General features: G+C 50.6%; 1 protein-coding gene across 1 annotated transcript in view; it reads right to left on the bottom strand.

Annotated features, from left to right (window-relative positions):
* Window positions 1-21,778, bottom strand: part of LOC147116328 (adhesion G protein-coupled receptor G2-like) — a 162,579-nt gene that overhangs the window by 119,829 nt on the left and 20,972 nt on the right. Inside the window, exon 4 of the mRNA XM_085991184.1 lies at window positions 3,915-3,956. The gene's annotated coding sequence lies outside the window, so the exon portion shown is untranslated. The remainder of the gene's footprint in view (window positions 1-3,914; window positions 3,957-21,778) is intronic.

The following is a 21,778-nucleotide window of genomic DNA, read 5'->3' as shown; positions in this document are numbered from 1 at the left end:
GCAACAGTCCTAACAGAGATTAGGCTAGCCGCCCAGAGATGGGCGGCGCTTGTATATAGCTTTGTTTAAGTTTAATAATGTGTACAAGTAAGTTAGAGTGTGTTAATTTTAATTTGATATTGCAATCGGTAGTTTTAAGTATTAAAGTATAAGTTTTAAGTATGGAACCGTTCCAGAGTGTTGTCTATGTGAGCCGAGGTCGCGGGACCCGATCACATTCCCCCGAGCCAGGGAACCTGGTTAGATGTTTTTAAAAAATTATTTTTCAGAGTTTCGAAAGGTGCGGAGGACCATCGTGTCTTTGGATGCTCGGGGAAGGGAGCACCCCTAGCCCACGATGGGAGGGGTCTGCGGGAGGCAGATGCCCACAAGGGGAGCTGGCCAGGATGACTGGGATCCAATTCAACCCAGTATTCTAGTGAGACCGGCTTCACGTATGGGGAGGCCTCCCTCCAGTGCCCGAGGATATGAATTGTCACCCCAAGGAAAAGATGTTTCGGAAATTCTGTAAATTTGACTTTTCGGAGGTCAATAAGACCAAATTGTAACTAATCATGAGTGATGGCAGATTCGTTTTTTTTAAAAAAAAGGGAAGCTCGTTTTCTTCCGTTTGTATTTTTAACAAATATGTTTTGGCTTGGTGTTAATCTCATTAAAGATGCTGTATCGTGATAAAGCTCTATGATGTTCCAAGTGGTGCAGGGGTATTGGACCCCCTCCGTGCTTGAATTATTGTAAGTAATCATGTTTTTCTATCGATAGATGCCTACCGTGCACTGCGATTCTCTCCGAGTAAGGGGGATGGAGGTGTCGAGGGATCAGAGATAGATATAGATAAGTATAAGGGAAGGTTGTTTGGGGGTGGTCAGAAATTTTTGCTCACCTTTAATAGGATACTGCAAGCAAGTTTTAGTATCCAAGGGTGGACTGTAAGGTTCACAAAATTTCGGCAGCCCCCGAAGATTATTTGATTAAAGAAAACCTGGTTGGAATGTACTTTAAAAACCCAGGACATCAAAGATGGCTGTAGCCGGCCCTGTGGCAAAAGAGAAAGACAACCTGTATGAATATGAAAGAAGGATCTCCCAGCACTGGATGACGAAAGGATTGAAAAAAACCCAGCTTCTGAGTACTTAAGTACTTGAAGCTGTCAATCAACTGCAGTTAGGAAGTTTCAACATGGAACAAAGGACTCTGTTTACACAAGCCCTCAGCAGTGTTGACTCAAGGGCTTAAGTGGTTGCTGTCAATCAAGTTGCGGTTGGGCGGTAACCACAGGACAAAGGATTGTTTACCCTAGCACTCAAGTACTGTTTACCCAGCACTCAAGAAACCAGCGGGACATTTCAAACTGGGGCAGCTGCATTCACAAACCAGTTAAACGAATGGGAAATGCATTATAGCTGCATTCAAACCCATTATGGTCAATGGGGCCAGATCGGTCCCTTTTGTGTAACCCAGATACGTCCAGATTTGGGCGCGAAGATAAGGGCTCCCAATGGGGTATAAAGGTAGCCCCTCAGGAAGCCATTCTCTCTCTCTCTACCGCCTTGCCTGCAGTGCCCTGCCTCCAAGAGGATCGTCACAGCCCGCCCAAAGAAGTGGAATACCCGCAGTTACTTTTGAATTACTGGGGTATCTCTACTTCGGACGGTGAAAAATCTAAGGCAGACTGCAGGGCACGGAGCAGGCGTTTCAACATCGTAGACTGGTGAGCATAAACTTTCTGGCCCATTACAAGGCAACCTAGATAGGTATAAGGGGTGTGAACTAAAGGGGAATTTTGTTAAATTGTCATTTTAGTCAATTTTCCCTCGATGTGTCCGTCTTTTCTCCTCCCCGTTAAGTAAAAGTGTGCTGTACTCATAATTATTTTCACTGAATAGCAATTTATTCTTTATTTCAATAAAACATTGGTTTTCTTTGCACCAAACCACTGGTCTCGTTTTGTCTATATCGCTACTGAAATAAGTCCAGCGATCAGAACCAAAGGGGAAGCGATTCGAACCGCATGGGGCTGGAACAGCTCAGACACACGGCTGACTGACCAGGCAAAAACCCCAAACCAAAACCCACCCCTTACAGAAAATAGAAGGGCAACCCATAGATCTATGCATTAATAAGGAAATTATTCATAAGGGCCAGAGGGGGCCTGCATGATGGCTTTATGGACAGTAAACTGACTGATGTTGCTGGGTTCACCTGTTGCAGCCTGGAATGAGCCTGTGGCTAGAACCACTGTAACCTTTGGCTGTGCCGTGTGTGCTGTAGTGTTAGGCTCCAATTTCTGATGCAAGAAGTGACATGGGTCAGTGACTGTGGGCCAGTTGAAGCACAGCCTCCGTATACATTGCGCCTCAGCCATGTTGAGGTAAAACATCCTGTTCCAGAAGACCCACATGCTGTAAAGCCTCCTTGGCCTTTGCCATCTTCTTTCACCCTCCACAGGTCTGTTGCTGCCGCAGCTGTGGTAGCCTCAATGCTAATCCCAGCATTCTTACTTTTCTTGCTACTTTTCTCAAACTTACTCTATCCTGTATCCCTATTTCCCTGATTCCGCTCAACAATGAACTCCATTGCCTGGCAACCCTGTCCTTAGTTGTACCAATCTCCAGTTCCAATCCCTGATAATCCACATCGATTAACACGATCCCGGTTCTATCAATGACACATTAGCTCGCTCACTTGTCAATACTTGCCCTTGATAATAGTCTCACTATTATCGGCCTTTGTCAGTTTCTGCTCCTCCCCATCTCAAGCCAGATTCATTTGGTTCAAGAAGTCAGCCTTTATTCAGTCATAGCAATCTTACCTCTGAATTGGAAGTTTGTAGGTTCAAGCCTCACTCCAAAGAATTAAGCAAGCAGATTCGACTGACAAATTCAGTGCTGTACTGAGGGAATGGTGCTGCTGCTATCTTTCAAATGAGAAGTTAAACTGAGGTCCTGTTCGCCCTAGCAGGATGGACTTAAAAGATGCGGTGGCTCTAATTGCGGATGAGCAGGGGAGTTGTCCTGCCTAACATTTATCCTTCATCCAACATCATTAAAACAGATGTTCTAATCATTCAGCTAATTGCTAATCATGGGTCATTGCTGTTAAACATTGGCTGCCATGTTTCAACAGTGACTAAGGGAAAAATTCGGTTGATTTGCACCTCCCGTTAGCGCCCTAAGAGGGCGCAAAGCAACTAGCACCCAGGCGCAGCGCCGCTGACGTCTCTTGCAAAATCCAGCGGGAGGTTAGCGGTGACGATAACTGTTAATGCCCCGCGGCGCTGCGCCTCCGCCGATGACATCATCGCCTTGCGCAGCACCCCGCTTGCGCACCGGCCGTGATCTTCAGGTAACGCCCCCTGACTTACTGCCGGACGCTATGTCTGACAAGATCAGGAGGGCCTACCTGCGGCCGGGGCCGCGCAAATTAAAGGGAAGGTGCCGGGCAGCCATTTTTGTTGCTGGCCGCCTGCCTGCACCTGCCCCCTCTGCCATCCCCAGCCTCCTGTGAAGCTCTCCCGCGGGGTGCCGGCTGTGCTCCGTGAGCCCGACACTTTACTTGAGTGCCGGGCTTTTTTGCCGGCACTCCGATCCCTGGTGGGCGAGCTGGGCCCTGGTCGTGCTGCGCCAGACCCCTGCCCTTTAATAAGGGGAGGAAGGCCTGCAATACCGCGGCGCGATGTGCTGCAGCACCATAGAGGGGCGTGACCCAATTTTGCCCCAAGTACTTCATTGTGATGCGCTTTGGGAAATCATAATGTTGTGAAAGATGCAAGATTTATCACTTTCTCCCTCTCTCTCTCTTTTTGCTCAACAATTGTCACATCTTTTCATCTTTCTGTTGTACCCAATCAATAAGGTAAAGGAAGTAAAAGTTAGCAGAGATTCCTAATGACATTTAAATATTAGATCACTGACCGTTACATTTCTGCTGTTCACAATATTTCTCGCATTGTTCATCTGTCGAGATAAAAAGAAACAGCTGTAAATGTTGGAAATCTAAAAACAATCTTTGTTTTTGTCAGGTCCTCCCTTTTTTAGTTCTCATGAAGGGTCCCATAATGTTAAGCATTATTTCCTCTTTTCAGATGCTCATGCACCTGCTGTGAACTGACAGCATTTGCTGCTTTTATTTCAGTTACATATTTTCAAACCATTGCTGGGTGTTTAAAAGGCCGTGACTTTCTGTTTCTCACAGTTTTACTAAACTATAGAAGGTGAAAGTTATGAGAAAATTATCAACATTCAGCTGAACATGTCTTGCTTCTGGCAGCATTACTACCAACTTGCATTATGATGCAAGTATGCATACAAACAGAAGCAGCTCCATGTTAATTCCAGGCTTGCCTGCCCTGTGTGTGTCATGACTCAATGTGCAATTGCGTCAAGACATTTGGGCCCCAAAATTCAGCACCTTAACGCCGACTGCTAAGGCCGGTTTCAGAGAAAAAATGGTGGACGTCTCCCTTCCGTCCACTTCTGGCACAGCTTGGTCGGCATCCTGGCGAGGGTGATAGCGCGGGCGGGACATGTGTGCGCCGGCAGTGTTCAGAGTAGGCAGATCGTGACGCTGATTTGTCACAAGTCCTGCCATTTTGGACATCGCCATACTAAAGAACGCCCTTTCCTAAATACGCACAGCTGAATGTATGTTCAGCTACATGACAGACCCCCCACCAGTGTGATTTTAAGGGATACATCCAACTTGCAGGTAAGTTGATTTTTTCTCTTGTACTGGTTCTTGCAGAGTTTATATCAATACTGGCTTGCTGGAAGACATTCCAAAAGTTGTTAAAGTTTGTAGGGTGTGTGGCTGTACATTGGGAAGATGTTGGCTCTTACTGGAAGGCCTCCGGCTACAGCACTTGCTCCTAATCATGGGAGCTCTAGTTGCAGTCCCCCTCGTGCTGCAGCATGACAGGGAGATGGAGCAGAGGCAGCAAAGACAAGCTGCTCACAGAGGGAGGAGGAGGAGGGCTCTCAGCAGGAGGCCTTACCCACCAAAGGTCTTCAGGGAGCACTTCTCCTACCTGCACCTAAGCCAGGGGCAGAATATTCGGAGGCTTCGCTTCACCAAGTTCACACAACTCTGCCACATCTTGAACAAGACCTGCTGCTTCAGAGCAGGGCGACGAGGGCGCTACCAGTGGCCCTCAAGGTGACCGTGGCCTTGAATTTTTTCGCTAGTGGATCCTTCCAGGCTGGAACAGACGAAATAGCTAACATCTCGCAGTTTGATGTCCTTCGCTGCATCTGGGAGGTCACTAAGGCTCTTTACTCCAGGAGAAGGGACACTCATTGTCTTCTCTCTAAACAGAGAGAGTCAGGAGGAGCGTGCAAGTGGCTTTGCCAGGATATCAGGCTTCCCCATGGTGCAGGGCGCCATCGACTGCACACATATGGCTTTGTGGGTGCTGCATATCAATGCTGAGATGTACCGTAACCGAAAAGTGCTACCATTCTCTTAATGTGCAGTTGATGTGCCACCATGACCAGCACATCATGATGGTGACTGTCCACTATCCTGGCAGCAGTCATGATGCCTTCATCCTGCACCAGTCCGCTGTGCCAGCAATCTTCCAGCCACCACATTGAACCTGAGGATGGCTGCTTGGAGACAAGGGCTATCTGCTCTACACCTGGCTGATGACTCCCCTCCGCAATCCCACCACTCGTGGACAGAAATCATATAATGACAGCCATGCTGCCACGAGGAACCTTTTCCAGCAGACCATCGGGGTGCTCAAGCAACGGTATGGCTGCCTTGACCACTTGGGACGCGCTCTCCAGTACTGCCCAGAGTGGGTGCCCCAATTCGTGGTGGTCTGCTTCATCCTCCACAACTTGGCCATCATGAGGGTGCAGCCCTTGTCACCATGGGTTCAGCGACCACCTCAGGAGGAGGAAGAGGAAGAGGCGGAGGAGGAGGAAGGGAGGAGGCAGCCTGCGAATCCCCGTTCCAGACGAGCTGTCTATGAGCGCATCATCAGACTCCAGTTCCCCTGAATGAAATACCAGGGCCTAGAAATTCGCTATCGCCGCGCCAGGTCTTTAGCGCCCGAAATTTAGCGCTCGCCCGGATTCCCGTAGCGCCCGCCTGAAATTCAGTTGCGGCGCCCCAAGACGGAGGCGGGCGCTATTGCAGGGTTTGGCCGCCTCGCTTGGGGCGCTGAAAGTCAGTTTCAGGCGTCCAGCTGCCGCTGCGCCACCCGATGCGGTGCGGCAGGCTGGGGTACTGCAGGCCTCCTCCTTCTCTTAAGGAGGAGCTGCCTACAGCCGTGAGATCGCCGCTGGATTCCCCTGGCAAATGAGCCCGGCACCACGGAGAAGTGCCGGGCTCGCGGGGGTCAGACACCAATGCCGCGGGGGGGTGGTGTGGGAGTCCGGGGAGGAAGGAGCGGCCAATCGGCTGCCGGGAAAGCGGCCAGCCGCCCCTCCACCTTTATGTGCCGGCCTCTCGGAGCTGCAAGGCCCCATTTTTCAAACGCTGTTTGCGGCCGCTACGGGCGAGGCGGCCGCAACTGAATTTGGCAGTCAGCATGGATTCGCATTGTAACCGGGGCGCTGCGCACACCGATGATGTCATCGGTGCCGGCGCAGCGCTACTGGCTAACGCCGATTTTATGGACCAACTGAATTTCGGCCACTAAAAAACTTCCGGCGCAAACCACTCTTTAGCCAAAAAGTGGGCGCAAACGCGACTGAATTTCTCGGCCCAGATCCCAATCGCTCAACACTTCCCAACCTTACCGCCCTCTGTCACGGAACATCACAGCGTCCTCTTAGGTACAATACTGAAATGAAAGCTGCACAAAACAAACAGTCCAAACATAATTTATAAATGATCCAATATTACACTACAAAGTCAACTAATCACCCTTGTGCATTCCCTTAGTGTCTGTCTTTTGTGTTCCTTTGCCTATTCTAGTACTCCTACGCAGTGCTACCCCAGTGGCTGCAGCATTGCTGGTGGAAGTCTGCTGACTTTCCATAGGGGACACTGCAAATGGCCTTGAAGGATGACCTTGAGCAGCTCTGGGCCTAGAAGGCCCACCTGTAGGCTGCACCACCTCGGCATGGACAGCAGCGGTCTGGACTGGCTGGCTGACAGGCAACAGAAAGGGCACTGGTAGAGTGGCAGTGGTAGAAGTACGAATGCTGTCATCTGAGAGAGGACAGCAGGTTCGCACTCCACGGCACCACTGCCACTCCCCCAGGGCAGCGCCTCCGCATTCCTAGCCATTTGTTGAAGGACAGATTGCTGGAGTGCTGTGAGACCCTGCAAGCCCCTTTCCACACTTGTAAACCCAGCTGCAATGGCAGCAGTCTGAGCATGTGTGGCAGCAAGCTGAGCCTGCATGACAGAAGCCTGTGTTTCACGACAGTACTGAGACGTTGGATCGCTTCCATTTGTGCTGCAATGGAAGCTGCAACATTGCCCATCACACCCAGCATCATGGTTGGGTCCACAAGTGCTTTAATGGAGTTGCCCATCACTTCCATCCTGGATATCATGGGCTCCAAGCTCTATGCAAAACCCCGTGCATTGTTGGAGCCAGACTCCTCCATGCTCCTTGACAGTGACAAGAGGCTCTCTGGCAGGCAAGCTATTGCACCAAGCATCTTTGTGTGCATGCCCATTACCCTTCTTCTGAAGGCCGCTCCTTCGAAGTCCTCATCTGAGTCCTTTGCAGCACAACATGTGTGTGACCTCGTCCTCCAGGGAGCTATCACCTGCACTAGCTTTCCCCTTGGCCTGGCTGCAGCCCACTTGTGCCCGGTGACTCATCACATGCAGATCCTGCCTCTATAATATTGTGGCGGAGCCACTAAAGGACTCAGATCGTTTGTATATAAATCCCTTTAACAACATGTTAGCTACAGCCTGAGTCTGTATCTTTATTTATACTGTTTACTTGTACAGAGCGTGATTACTTTAACAGCGCGGGTAAACGCAATGACATCACGCCGTTCCTCACGTGATCTCCCACTGGCGGGAAGAACGTGATGACGTCATGACGTCAACCACGGGACTGCCCGAGCAGTCCTCGTGGAGCCTCCGAACTGAGCAGACCTACACTCGATGTTCTCCTGTAGTTACTTGTTTAAACCTGTTAGTTTCCATTAAACTTCATTTTGTTTGATCGCCTGAGTGGACCTCAGTCTTTGGATAGGAACTACACATTCCTACATTGGTGACCCCGACTTTTGCGAATGGTTTTTGCAGAAGATGCTCAACATGGAAACGAACGCCGTTACCTTGAAGCTACTGCAGTTCTGGGAGCAACAACCAGCCACGTGGTTCATCCAGGCTGAAGCCCAGTTTGCCATCAGGGACATCATTGCGGATCAGACCCGTTATTATTACGTGGTCTCCGCCCTCGACAGTGCCACAGCCTCACGGATCATCAGCCTACTTGGTAGTCCGCCTACTGATCGCAAGTATGACACGTTAAAGGCGCGGTTGCCACAGGTCTTCGGGCTCCCGAAGTCGGAGCGCGCCCACCGGCTGCTCGCTATGCCCAGCCTCGGGGACTCCAAGCCGTCCGAGCTCATGAGCCAAATGCTCATGCTCCTCAGTTCCGAACCGGAATGCTTCCTCTTCAGGGAGCTATTCCTCAGCCAACTACCGGAGCAAGTTCAGGCTGCCCTAGCCAGGTCCGAAGTCACAGATTGCGTGGAGCTTGCTGCCGAAGTGGACAAGATTTTCGCGGTGACACAGAAGCACTGCGCTGCCACGAGGCGCCCATCCCCCACAGACGCTGCTCCAGCTCCTCAATCAGCGGGGTTGTACTTCTACCTCGCCTGTTTTGGCGTGAAAGCAAGATGCTGCCGCCCTCCCTGCAGCTTTTCGCTCAAAAATAAAAAACATCTACAGCAACCCTGGCGAAAGAGGACCGGGTCTAACGAGCGCCCCGCGGCTGCGATGGCCATCAGAGTTTCGGGAAAGCTTCTCTTTATCACCGACTCCCTATCTGGTCGACGTTTCCTTTGCGACACCGGGGCGCAGTGTAGCATCCTACCTGCGTCAAATCTCGATATACAAGCTGGGGGCCACAGCCCCTCCCTCGTGGCGGCTAATGGCGCGGACATTCGGACCTTCGGAAGGCGGCGGGTTCAGGTGTGTTTCGGCGGCCAGCGCTTCCACTGGGAATTCATCACAGCCAAAGTCTTGCAGGCCATCCTCGGGGTGGGTTTTTGTGCGCCAACGGCCTCCTGCTCGATGTCAGGCACCGCCGGTTGATCAATGCGGCCACGTTCCACTCCATCCAGTGCCACCGCGGTAACGCCGTGCCGCGCACTGTCTCCTGTGCGTTCCCACCTCCACATGACTTCACTTGCCTCCTCGGAGAGTTCCTAGATCTGACTAGGCCCAATTTCTCCTCCTCGGCCATGAAACATGGTGTAGAACATCACATCACCACTACTGGCCCCCTGGTTTACGCAAGGGCCCGACGACTCGAACCCGGCAAGCTCGTGGCTGCGAAAGCGGAGTTCGACACGATGGAGCGGCTGTGGATTATTCGCCAGTTGAATAGTCCCTGGTCTCCGCCTCTCCACATTGTTCCGAAACCCGGCGGCGGCTGGCGGCCAAGCGACGACTAGCGACGCCTGAACGACGCCACTACTCCCGATCCCGCATATTCAAGATTTCTCAGCCCATTTGGCGGGAAATACTTTTTTTTCAAAAGTCGACCTCGTCCGTGGTTACCACCAGGTCCCCGTGCACCTGCAAGACGTCCTGAAGGCTGCAGCCATCACCCTATTTGGCCTGTTTGAATTTCTGCGGATGCCGTTTGGCTTGAAGAACGCTGCACAGGCTTTCCAGCGCTTGATGGACTCCATGCTTCGGGACCTAAAATTCCTCTTCGTCTACCTCGACAACATCCTCATCGCCAGCCCTAGCAAAGAGGAGCACTTCTGCCATTTGCGCACCCTCTTTACACGCCTCAGTCAACATGGTTTGATTATCAACCCGGCCAAGTGCAAGTTCGGCCTGCAGCGGATTGATTTCTTGGGCCACCGCATCACATCAGACGGCGCAATTCCCTTACAGACGAAGGTCGAGGTGGTTACATCTTTCCCGTGCCCGCAGACCGTCAAGGCCCTACAAGAGTTCCTCGGGATGGTCAATTTTTATCACCGGTTTGTCCCTAAGGCGGCCCTGCTTATGCAGCCCTTGTACGAGGCCCTCAAGGCCAAGTCCTGTAAGGGTCCGATCAGCTGGACGGCCAAGATGGACCGGGCATTCATCGACACCAAAGGCGCCTTGGCCAACGCAACCATGCTGGTGCACCCACTTCCAGGTGCCACCATCGCCCTTACCACTGACGCGTCGGACTACGTAATCGGCGCAGTGCAGGAACAGTGGGTGAATGGGACGTGGCAACCGCTGGCGTTTTTCAGCCGTCAACTACGGCGAAACGAAAGAAAGTACAGCACTTTCGACCAGGAGCTGCTGGCCCTTTTTCTAGCCATCCGCCATTTCCGGTTCTTACTAGAGGGACGTCCGTTCATGGCTTTTGTAGACCACAAGCCACTAACGTTCGCTATGGCCAAGACCGCCGAACCATGGTCAGCTCGGCAACAACGTCACCTGACGTTCATTTCAGAATTCACCACGGACATTCAGCATTTGTCTGGTAAGGACAACCTGGTGGCGGATTGCCTCTCCCGCGCGACTGTTCACGCAGTCCAACTCGGAATCGACTATGCCCTAATGGCTGCGGATCAAGCTCGGACCCAGAGATCCAATCATACAGAACCAGCCCCTCTCTAGCTTCCAAGCGGCTGACGTCAAATTCCATGCCGCAGGCACCACGCTACTTTGCGACACCTCCATGGGAGCTCCCCGCCCTATCGTACCAGTCGCCTGGCGCCGAAAGGTGTTCGACACCATACACGGGTTGTCACATCCTGGCATGAAGGCCTCGCAAAGGCTGATGTCATCAAAATTCGTCTGGAGGGGTATGCACATGGATGTCCGCGACTGGGCCAACACCTGCGTGGTCTGCCAAAAGGCCAAGGTACAGCGTCATGTAAAAGCTCCATTGGCCACTTTCGTTGTTCCGGAGCGTCGGTTCGACCACATGAATGTGGACCTCATGGGGCCGCTTCCACCTAATCAAGGTTTTACACACATCCTCACAATGGTAGACCGCACCACTAGATGGCCAGAGGCAGTTCCTTTGGTTTCCACCACTTCGGCAGACGTAGCCAGAGTTTTCATCTCCTCTTGGGTTGCTCATTTTGGGGTACCGGCGGACATCTCTTCCGATCGTGGACTGCAGTTTTCCTCTGAGCTCTGGAACGCTGTGGCTCAGGGGCTTGGCACCAAACTACATCGCACCACCACCTATCATCCACAGGCAAACGGCCTGTGCGAACGATTCCACAGGTTGCTCAAAGCCGCTCTGCGGGCCAGTCTTCAAGGCGCGGGATGGATGGACAGACTTCCATGGGTCCTTTTAGGTCTTCGTACGGTGCCCAAAGAAGATTTGCAATCGTCCTCGGCGGAACTCATATATGGCCAGCCACTCCGAGTACCAGGGGATTTCATCCTGTCTCCAACAGAGCCATGGTCAGCATCCCAGCAACTCGTCAGCCACCAGGAGGCAGCCAGATGTTTCGCTCCAGTGCCTACGTTGCATCACAGCTTACAGAGCTCCCATGTTCCAGCTGAGCTGAAGAGCGCCGAGTATGTGTTTATCTGCCACGACGCCCATCGGGATCCGCTCAAGCCCCCTTACACTGGTCCCTTCCGCATCATAGAGCTGGGAGACAAAACCTTTTCGGTCGATATTGGAGGTAAACCGGACCACATTTCGGTTGACTGGTTGAAGCCGGAACACTTAGACCTGGACCGCCCAGTCGAGATCGCTCAACCGCCAAAACGTGGCCGACTGCCCACAGTCGCCGTGCCAGATCCACCACAACCACCCGCCAGCTCGTCCACTGCCCATCAGCTTCCACTTCAGGGTTACAGAAGTCGCTCGGACAGGCTTGTCAGGCCTCCTCGCCGTCTCACTTTTGCTGTTAAAGACAATTCTGGGGGGCGCATGTGGCAGAGCCACTAAAGGACTCAGATCGTTTGTATATAATTCCCTTTAACAACATGTTAGCTACAGCCTGAGTCTGTATCTTTATTTATACTGTTTACTTGTACAGAGCGTGATTACTTTAACAGCGCGGGTAAACGCGATGATGTCACGCCGTTCATCATGTGATCCCCCACTGGTGGGAAGAACATGATGACGTCATGACGTCAACCACGGGACCGCCCGAGCAGTCCTTGTGGAGCCTCCGAACTGAGCAGACCTACACTCGATGTTCTCCTGTAGTTACTTGTTTAAACCTGATAGTTTCCATTAAACTTCATTTTGTTTGATCGCTTGAGTGGACCTCAGTCTTTGGATAGGAACTAGACATTCCTACAATACCCTCTAAAGTTCACGCAGAGCCATTTTCTGAGTTGATGCCTGGGAGTGTCAGATGGAGTGATGGTGCCTCTTCTTTCTTCTCCATCACTGTTCTCCTCTACTTATTGCTGCACAGGCTGGGCTGCTGGCAGTTCTTGGGTATCTGAAAGGAGAAAGGCTCAAGTGTTAGGTTGTGGTGAGGGGTGGGGTTAACGTAAGATGTGCATGCTTACACCATCAGCAACTTGTAAGTGAGAAGAGATTGTGCCATGAGGGGGAAGTGGGAGGAGAGAGGAAGGATTAGGTATGAGCATACAGTCATTATTATGCTATCAGCCTCGCCAATCACCACGGCCTCAGTGACCACCCCTCCAATGATCTCCAGCACAATCTCCTCCAGCTGAGCCAGGTTCTGCAGCCGTGATTGCCCCCCTGTCTGTTTGTTCCTGGTTGCGCGGGTTGTGTGCCACCTTGGCCTGCAAGAGAAAGGGAAGTGTGTCATTGAGTGTGGTGCAATGTGTTTGGGAGATGTGCCTGCCATGGTTGAAAAGCTGGCATTGTGTGCAAGGTGTGAGATGTGGGTGTGAGGCTTGCAGCAGTGTTAAGTGTGTGAGGGTGAGGTGAAGCTATGATTGTGATGTATGAGTCATGATTGCTAGAGATTGTTGGTAGGTGAGTGATGGGGACGTGGTACATTGAGCAGTGTGTGAGTCTCATGGTGCAGTTGGTGTGATATGGCATTTGACGATGCATTCACTCACCTTGACTACTCGTGTGAGGTCATTAAACTTCTTCCAGCACTGTATCCATGTCCTTAGGGCAACACTGTTGGCACTGATAGCTTCAGCGATCTCCTCCCACTGCCTTCGTACAGTGTGTCTGGAAGGCCTCCTGGCCCCCTGCAGGTAGAGGCCCTGTCTCCTCCTGTAGACCTCCTGCACCAAGGCCTCCAGTGCTGCATCTGAGAACTGAGGTGCCCTTTCTCTCCCCTGTTGAGACATTGCTCCAGCTCCAGTCACAATGAGGGTACTTCTGTAACAAAGCACCCCCCCTTTAAGAAGTGCAGACACCCTTTCACTCTACAGGCAATCTTTAAATAGAGAGCAGATTCCACACGATATTGGGCCCCCTTGTTGAGCACTGAGGCAACGAGTAGCATGTGTAGCACTGAGCTCAGCGCTACAAACATGGTAATGAGCAGGACGCACGAATTTCACGTGCTGCCTGCACTACTTTCAATGGGTGCGAGCAAATCGCGCATCATGATCCCTGCGCCCTTTTTGAGCCTTATCCAATTTAGCCCCACTGGCGTCCATCCCATGAACTGTCTCCCAACTGGCCCACTTAGAGAGCACAGCCTCAGGGGAGTGATCCAAACTAAGTGGGGGTGGCACACAGGCCGTTTTTTGATGTAATGACTAAGATAAAAGAGTAGAGATTGCAAATGCCCTATGAAAAATTGATAATTTACTTTTCCTAGTCTGCTTTACATTATCATATTTGAACTGTGATAAAAAGAAACAATCATAAAGGCTGGTGTGGTGTCAAGAATGGAAACTCTTCCACTTTCAGACAAACTACTCACCACCCCGTCGGTATTGTCTTTGCGACACATATCCACTTTCCAGAGCAAAGAATACACCAGAAGCGCAACCTCTGTGTGACTGAGGCTGTGGCCTTGAAATTCCATGCGGGGTTCTCCTAATCTCCAGTCTTAACTTTCGTGCGAGAGCAGCAGCATCCCCAGAGAACGGCATAAATGGCTGAAAATGTCAGATTACGCCATTCTCTGGGGTTCTGCTGGTCTCCTGCTGAAGTTATGGCAGATCGAGTGAAACCGTGTGGAATATCCACATCTGTGTCTGTGTCCCAGCTTTCTTCTCTGAGTTTTCAGCCATCTCTTCTGCGGCCTTGTTTCACATTGCTGGACAATGCCTGGCACCTGACATAAGAATGAACTTGCATTTATACAACACTTTTACAACCCCAGGGCCTCCCAAAGCATTTCACTGCCAATGAAGTACTTTTGAAGTTAGCCACTGTTGTAATGTGGGGAAATGCAGCAGTCAATTTGCACACAGCAATGATATAAAGGACCAGATCATTGGATTTCATTGATGTTGGATGAGGGATAAATATTGACCAAGACACCAGCAGAACTCCCCTGCTCTTCTTCAAATATTACCATTGAGTCTTTTACATCCACTGCTAGGGAAGATAGAGCCTCATTCTAAAATATCATGTGAAAGACGGCACCTCCAACAGTGCAGCAGTGAAGTGCCAGCCTAGATTATGTGCTCAAGTCCCTGGAGTGGGGTTTGACCCCATAAACTTCTGACTGAGAGCGGAGAGTGCGACCACTGAGCCAGTGTATATATATGTATATATATCCTCAGTGAGCACTGGCTCTTCACTTAAACTTAGCTCCCAAAGCGAGAATATCAATGCTAATTTGATCCTGTGAGAGACAACATCATTTATGTCCGAGGCCGGGACCCAGGAGCGAGAACGAGCCCAGCAGCGAGGTCAAGGCCCAGGAGTGGTGCAGCGTGGACCAACAGCGGGGTCGGGGCCCAGGGAAAGTGCGGCACAGGCCAACAGCGAGGTCGGGAGGACCACAATGCATCCTACGAAACCCAAGCAGAGAGGACCTGTGGGAAGGAGGGAGGAGGACAGTAGCAGTATGTTTGTGTGTGTGTGCTAGGCCGTTGTAGCAGAGCCTGGTCTCCAATCGTCTTGGATCCCCTTGCCATTGGACCAAGACCTTGCTCTGTCAAGCCCATGTGGTAGCTGGTGTGCAACGGCCACCCCACGTTAAAAGAATTCACGCACAGGCATCTTCCACCCTTTAAAATGAAGTTCGGGACCTGGAATGTCAGGACCCTCATGGACAACCCCAACAGTGACAGACCGGAACGCCGTACTGCTATCGTTGCCTGGGAGCTCAGATGCTTCGACATTGACATCGCCGCCCTAAGTGAGACCCGGCGGGCAGGGGAAGGCCAGCTCAAGGAGCAAGGCGGTGGTTACACCTTCTTCTGGAAAGGCAAACCCGAAGAAGAACGCCGCCTCCATGGGGTAGGCTTCGCCATAAAAAATGAGCTGGTCGGGCGTCTCAGAGACTCCCCTAGTGGTATAAACGAGCGCCTCATGACTCTTCGACTCACCCTAGCCCGAAACCAGTGCACTACGGTCATCAGTGCTTACACCCCAACACTGGAAGCCACAGACGAGACCAAAGAGGAATTCTAATCCAGCCTCGAACAATCCCTGTCCCGAGTCCCAACGGGCGACAAGCTGATCCTCCTTGGCGACTTCAACGTCAGAGTTGGAAAGGACACAGACCTCTGGAGAGGTGTGATCGGCAGAGAGGGGGTAGGGAAAGCCAATTCCAACAGTACCCTCCTCCTGTCGAAATGCTTAGAATATGGCCTCGTCATAACCAACACCTTGTTCCGTCAGAGAGACAAGTACAAGACTTCATGGCAGCACCCTCGTTCCAAGCACTGGCATCTGCTGGACTACGTCATCATCCGAGCGAGGGACTGCAAGGACGTCCGCATCACCTGCGCCATGACAGGAGCTGATGACTGCTGGACAGACCACCGCCTAATCCGCTCTGTCATCTCCATCAATGTAGCCCCAAAACAGTGGCGGCAACAGAAACAATGCCACAGGAAAATTAACGCTGGAGCACTCAAAGACCCCGCTAAGAAAGCCCTATTCAGCCTGCGCCTCACAAACAACCTGACGACTCCCAGTGATGCAGAGACACAGAGTGCCCACAGCGTCTGGTCTGCACTCAAGGCCTCCATAATCAGCACCTGTGAAGAGACGCTCGGTCACTCAACCAGGAAACACCAAGACTGGTTCAGCGAGAATGACCAGGCGATCCAGGAGCTAATAAGCCGCAAGCGCAAGGCATTTCTGATCTGGAAACAGCAACAGAACTCGAGAGCAAGAAAGCAGCTCTACAGAAGCCTAAAGGCCGAGGTCCAACAAAAAACTCGCGACCTAAAGAACAGATGGTGGGTGGAGAAAGTGCAGGAGATCCAAAAGCTAGCTGACAACCACGACGTGCGTGGATTCTTTAGTGCAGTCAAGACCATCTATGGCCCAAGCACCCAAGGCCCTTCCCCACTGCGAGCCAAGAATGGAGAGGTACTCAACAAGGACAGGGAAGCAGTCAGTGCCCGCTGGAAGGAGCACTTTGAAGATCTCCTTAACCACGACTCTGTCTTCGACACGAGTGTCCTCAACTCCATCCCACAGCATGCTACCCGCCACCATCTCAGCACAACCCCAGCCCGTCATGAGGTTGAAAAAGCCATCCGACAACTGAAGAACAACAAGGCCTCAGGAGCAGATGGAATCCCCGCTGAGGCACTAAAGCATGGCGGAGAAGCACTACTGGCGTGAATTCATGAACTCATTTCTCTTATCTGGAAGGAGGAGAGCATGCCAGGAGATCTCAGAGATGCCGTAATTGTGACCATCTTCAAGAAAGGTGACAAGTCCCATTGCGGTAATTACAGAGGAGTTTCCCTGCTATCTGCCACAGGGAAAGTCATCGCAAGAATCCTCCTCAATCGCCTTCTCCCAGTGGCCGAAGAGCTCCTCCCAGAGTCGCAATGTGGATTCTACCCACTAAGGGGCACAATGGACACGATCTTCACAGCACGTCAATTACAAGAGAAATGCAGGGAACAGCACCAACCACTGTACATGGCCTTCTTTGATCTCACAAAGGCCTTCGACACTGTCAACCGTGAGGGATTATGGAGTGTCCTCCTCAAATTCGGCTGCCCTCAAAAGTTTGTCACAATCCTCCGCCTGCTTCACGATGACATGCAAGCCGTGATCCTGACCAACAGTTCCACCACAGACCCAATTCACGTACGAACCGGGGTCAAGCAAGGCTGTGTCATCGCACCAATGCTCTTCTCAATCTTCCTTGCTGCAATGCTCCATCTCACCCTCAGTAAGCTCCCCACTGGAGTGGAGCTAATTTACAGAACAAATGGAAAACTGTTCAACCTCCGTCGCCTCCAGTCCAGATCCAAGGTCGTCCCATCCTCTGTCGTCAAATTACAGTATGCAGACGATGCTTGCGTCTGTGCTCACTCGGAGGTCGAACTCCAAACCATCGAAAACACCTTCACCGAAGCGTACAAGAGCATGGGCCTTACACTAAACATCCGTAAGACAAAGGTCCTCTACCAACCTGTCCCCGCCACACAGTGCTGCCCCCTGATTATCAAAATCCACGACAAGGCCTTGGACAACGTGGACCACTTTCCATACCTCGGGAGCCTACTGTCAACAAGGGCAGACATCGACGACGAAGTCCAACACCGCCTTCAGTGTGCCAGTGCAGTCTTCGGTCACCTGAGGAAGAGAGTGTTTGAAGACCAGGACCTCAAACCCAGCACTAAGCTCATGGTCTACAGGGCAGCAGTGATACCTGCCCTGCTGTATGCCTCAGAGACATGGACCATGTACAGCAGGCACCTCAAAGCACTGGAGAGGTACCACTAACGCTGCCTCCGCAAGATCCTGCAAATCCATTGGCAGGATAGGCGCACCAACGTCAGTGTTCTTGCTCAGGCCAACATCCCCAGCATCGAAGCTCTGACCACGCTCAATCAGCTCCGATGGACGGGTCACATTGTCCGCATGCCCGATACGAGACTCTCAAAACAAGCGCTCTACTCGGAGCTCCGGCACGGCAAGAGAGCCCCAGGTGGGCAGTGTACGGATAACCATAGCTGTCGTAAAGACAGCGGGGTTTGATTGACAGCTGGTTGACGGCTGATGTCATATCCGGGGGTGGGGTCCAACGCCATCTTGGCCATGCTTGAGGTACTGTACTAGGAGACACAGAGTCAGGACTGAATAAATGGCACTCCACTACAACTGCTTGGGAGACTCGTAATTACGTTATTAAGATAACATTACATGGTACCAGGATTTATAGAACTCACAATAAGGACATACTACAACAATGGAAGGAATAAAACCTCCGGCTAGCCTACAACTAGAAGGAAATGTGGATGAAAATTGGCGTGTCTTCAAGCAACGCTTTCTTCTCTACCTCACAGCGATTGACGCTTCGACTAGCTCTGGAACACATAAAGTAGCTTTGTTGCTAACAGTGGCTGGCTCGCAGACAATCGAGCTGTTTAATACATTTACGTTTGCAGCCAAAGATGATAAAAATGATCTGGACAAGGTGATAGAACGGTTCGACGAATACTGCACTCCAAAAAAGAATGAAACGTCTGAGAGATTCGTGTTTCGCTCCTGCGTGCAAAAGCAAGGAGAATCCTTCGATGTTTTTTTGACGGACTTGAAAATAAAAGCACAAACATGCAACTTTAGGGACCTGAAGGAATTGATGATATGCGATCAAGTCGTTTTTGGAATACTCGACAAGAAGGTGAGGGAGAGAATGCTTAGAGACAATTACCTAAATTTGGATGCAGCAGTGAAAATATGTCATGCTAGTGAACTCTCAGCCATGCACATGAAAACTTTCGAAGGGAGCAGCACAGCAGCGGGCGGGAGCGCCCTGGGGCTGAAAAACCTGCCGGAGGATGTGGTACACAAAAGGGACACAAGAGGGCCCACGGAGTTCAAGACGATGACGCCTTACGAATGCAGACGGCGTGGTAATAAACATGTAGCCAGACAGTGTCCTGCTTATGGGAAGAACTGTGCAAAATGTAAAGGCAGGAATCACTTTGCCAAGATGTGTTTTTGGGAAGAGAAAACTAAAGGTAAAAAGACAGTGCATGCTATTGAGACTGAAGAGACAGGAGCAGAGAATTTGTTTGTTGGAATGGTGCAAAATGAGTCAAAACAGGGCAAAAATGCTAATGAAGTGCACTCTGTAGGACCAGAGACTGAAGTTTGGATAGCTCCCTTGCTGGTAAATGGCACCATTGTTCCCTTTAAGCTAGATACAGGTGCTAAGGCAAACCTCATAAGTTGGAGTGATGCACGGAATCTCAAAGTGCGACCTAAAATACTGAACAAGACAGTGTCTTTGAAGGCATACAATGGACAAAGCATTGAAACAAAAGGAACGTGTAGGCTGAATGTTAAGGTAAGAAATCACATTCACCCTTTGACCTTTGTTATAGTGCCTGAAGGACATGAGTCACTGTTGGGGGATAAGGCCTGTGTGGATTTGGGCTTGGTAAAACGAGTCTATACTATCAATGAGCTGAACTGTGTGCAGAGTGCCCCCCAAGATAGTACAAATCTGACTCAAGAGACTATAGCACACAAATATGCAGATGTATTTCAGGGTTTCGGAGCACTGCCCTTTACATACTCCATCAAACTGAGAGAGGATGCACAACCTGTGATTCACGCACCCAGGAGAGTTCCAGTGGCTCTCCGTGAAAAACTGAGGAAAGAGCTAGACTGCATGGAGGGACTAGCTGTCATAAAGAAGATTGAGGAACCGACTGACTGAGTAAATTCCATGGTCTGCGTCAATTCAAAGAAAACTGATAAATTGCGTGTCTGCATGGATCCCAAGGACCTTAACGCCAATATCAAAAGAGAGCACTACCAAATTCCAAAGAGAGAGGAAATAGTCAGCGAAATGACAGAAGCGAAAGTCTTCTCCAAGATGGATGCCTCGCATGGTTTCTGGCAGTTGAAACTTGATGAAGAAAGTGCTAAGCTGTGCACTTTTAACACCCCGTTTGGTCGATACTCCTACCAGCGTCTGCCCTTTGGTATTAGCTCCGCCCCAGAAATCTTTCACAGAGCAATGGAGCAAATCATCGAGGGCCTGGAGGGAGTGCGGGTGTACGTGGATGATCTGGTAGTATGGGGCTCCACTCGGGGAGCACGACACCAGACTGGAGAAAACACTTCAGAGAATACAGCAGTATGGACTCAAACTAAATAAAGACAAATGTCAGTTCGGTGTCAATGAAATCACATTCCTCAGAGACAAGATCTCTGCAGAGGGGATTCAGCCAGACAAGTCAAAGCTAAAGGCTATACATGACATGGAGAAACCAAAGGACAAGAAAGGGGTTCAGCGGGCCCTTGGCATGGTTAACTACCGAGGAAAATTCATTCCAAATCTAGCAATGAAAACTGTTCATCTGAGAAAACTGCTGCACCAAGAGACAGAGTTCCAATGGGGACATGAACATGAGAGAGAATGGAAGGGGCTGCTACACATTCTAGCAAGTGAACCCCTACTGAAGTTCTTCTGCCCTAAAAAGAGGACGAAAGTGTCCACAGATGCATCTAAGAATGGATTAGGGGCTGTCCTTCTACAGGAAGATGAAGGAGAATGGCGACCAGTGGCGTATGCGTCACGCTCCATGACGGCTACAGAGTGCCGATACACGCAAATCGAGAAGGAGTGCCTTGGCTTGACATTTGGGTGTGAAAAATTTCATACCTACATCTATGGTCTTCCCAAGGTTATCCTAGAAACGGACCATAAGCCACTGCTAGGGATCGCAAAGAAGAATCTGTGTGACATGTCACCACGGATACAACGCCTAATGATGAAACTTCAACATTACGATTTTGAGCTAACATATGTGCCAGGGACACAAATGTTAATTGCAGACACACTATCCAGGGCTGCGCCTTATGCCACACAAAACAGTGAATCAGAAGAGGATGTGGCTCTTCATGTGGATATGGTCTACGCAGCATTGCCCGCCACACAGGAACAACTATCAGTGATAGTCACAGAGACATCAAAGGACCCAGTCCTGAGTAAAGTAATGAGAAATCTTCAAGAGGGCTGGAAGAAAGGGTCATGTAAACAATATTATCACATTCAGTCTGAGCTCTCTGTGGTCAATGGACTACTGCTTATGTGTGACAGGATAGTAGTGCCCACCTCTATGCGACGAGAAATGCTCAACAGGATACATGAAGGGCACCTGGGTGCAGAAAAGTCAAAAAGGAGAGCACGTGAGGCACTCTACTGGCCAAACATGAACTCTGATATTGACCAGTTGATCAGCGAGTGTGCTACATGTCAGGAGTATCACTACAAGCAAACAAAAGAGCCCCTCATTACCACAGAGCTCCCATCACAACCTTGGGAAAAGGTCGGAACTGATATATTTCACTATGAAGGAAAAGACTATTTGTTAGTTATTGATTATTATTCCAATTATCCGGAGATGGCTCTCTTGTCCAGTACCACATCAAGAGCTGTGATAACTCACCTGAAGTCAATCTTTGCCAGGCAGGACATCCCTCTAACCCTGGTCTCTGATAATGGCCCTCCCTATGCAAGTCATGAGTTTCAGTCATTTGCTTCAGAGTATGAGTTTAATCATGTAACCTCCAGTCTGCTCTATCCTCAGG

The sequence above is a fragment of the Somniosus microcephalus genome, chromosome 6, assembly GCF_052327205.1.
Source record: "Somniosus microcephalus isolate GS21.2 chromosome 6, FLI_Smic_1.0, whole genome shotgun sequence".
Classification (NCBI taxonomy): domain Eukaryota; kingdom Metazoa; phylum Chordata; class Chondrichthyes; order Squaliformes; family Somniosidae; genus Somniosus; species Somniosus microcephalus.
Note: the sequence above shows the minus strand (reverse complement) of the source record. Positions and strands in the feature narration are given on the sequence as shown.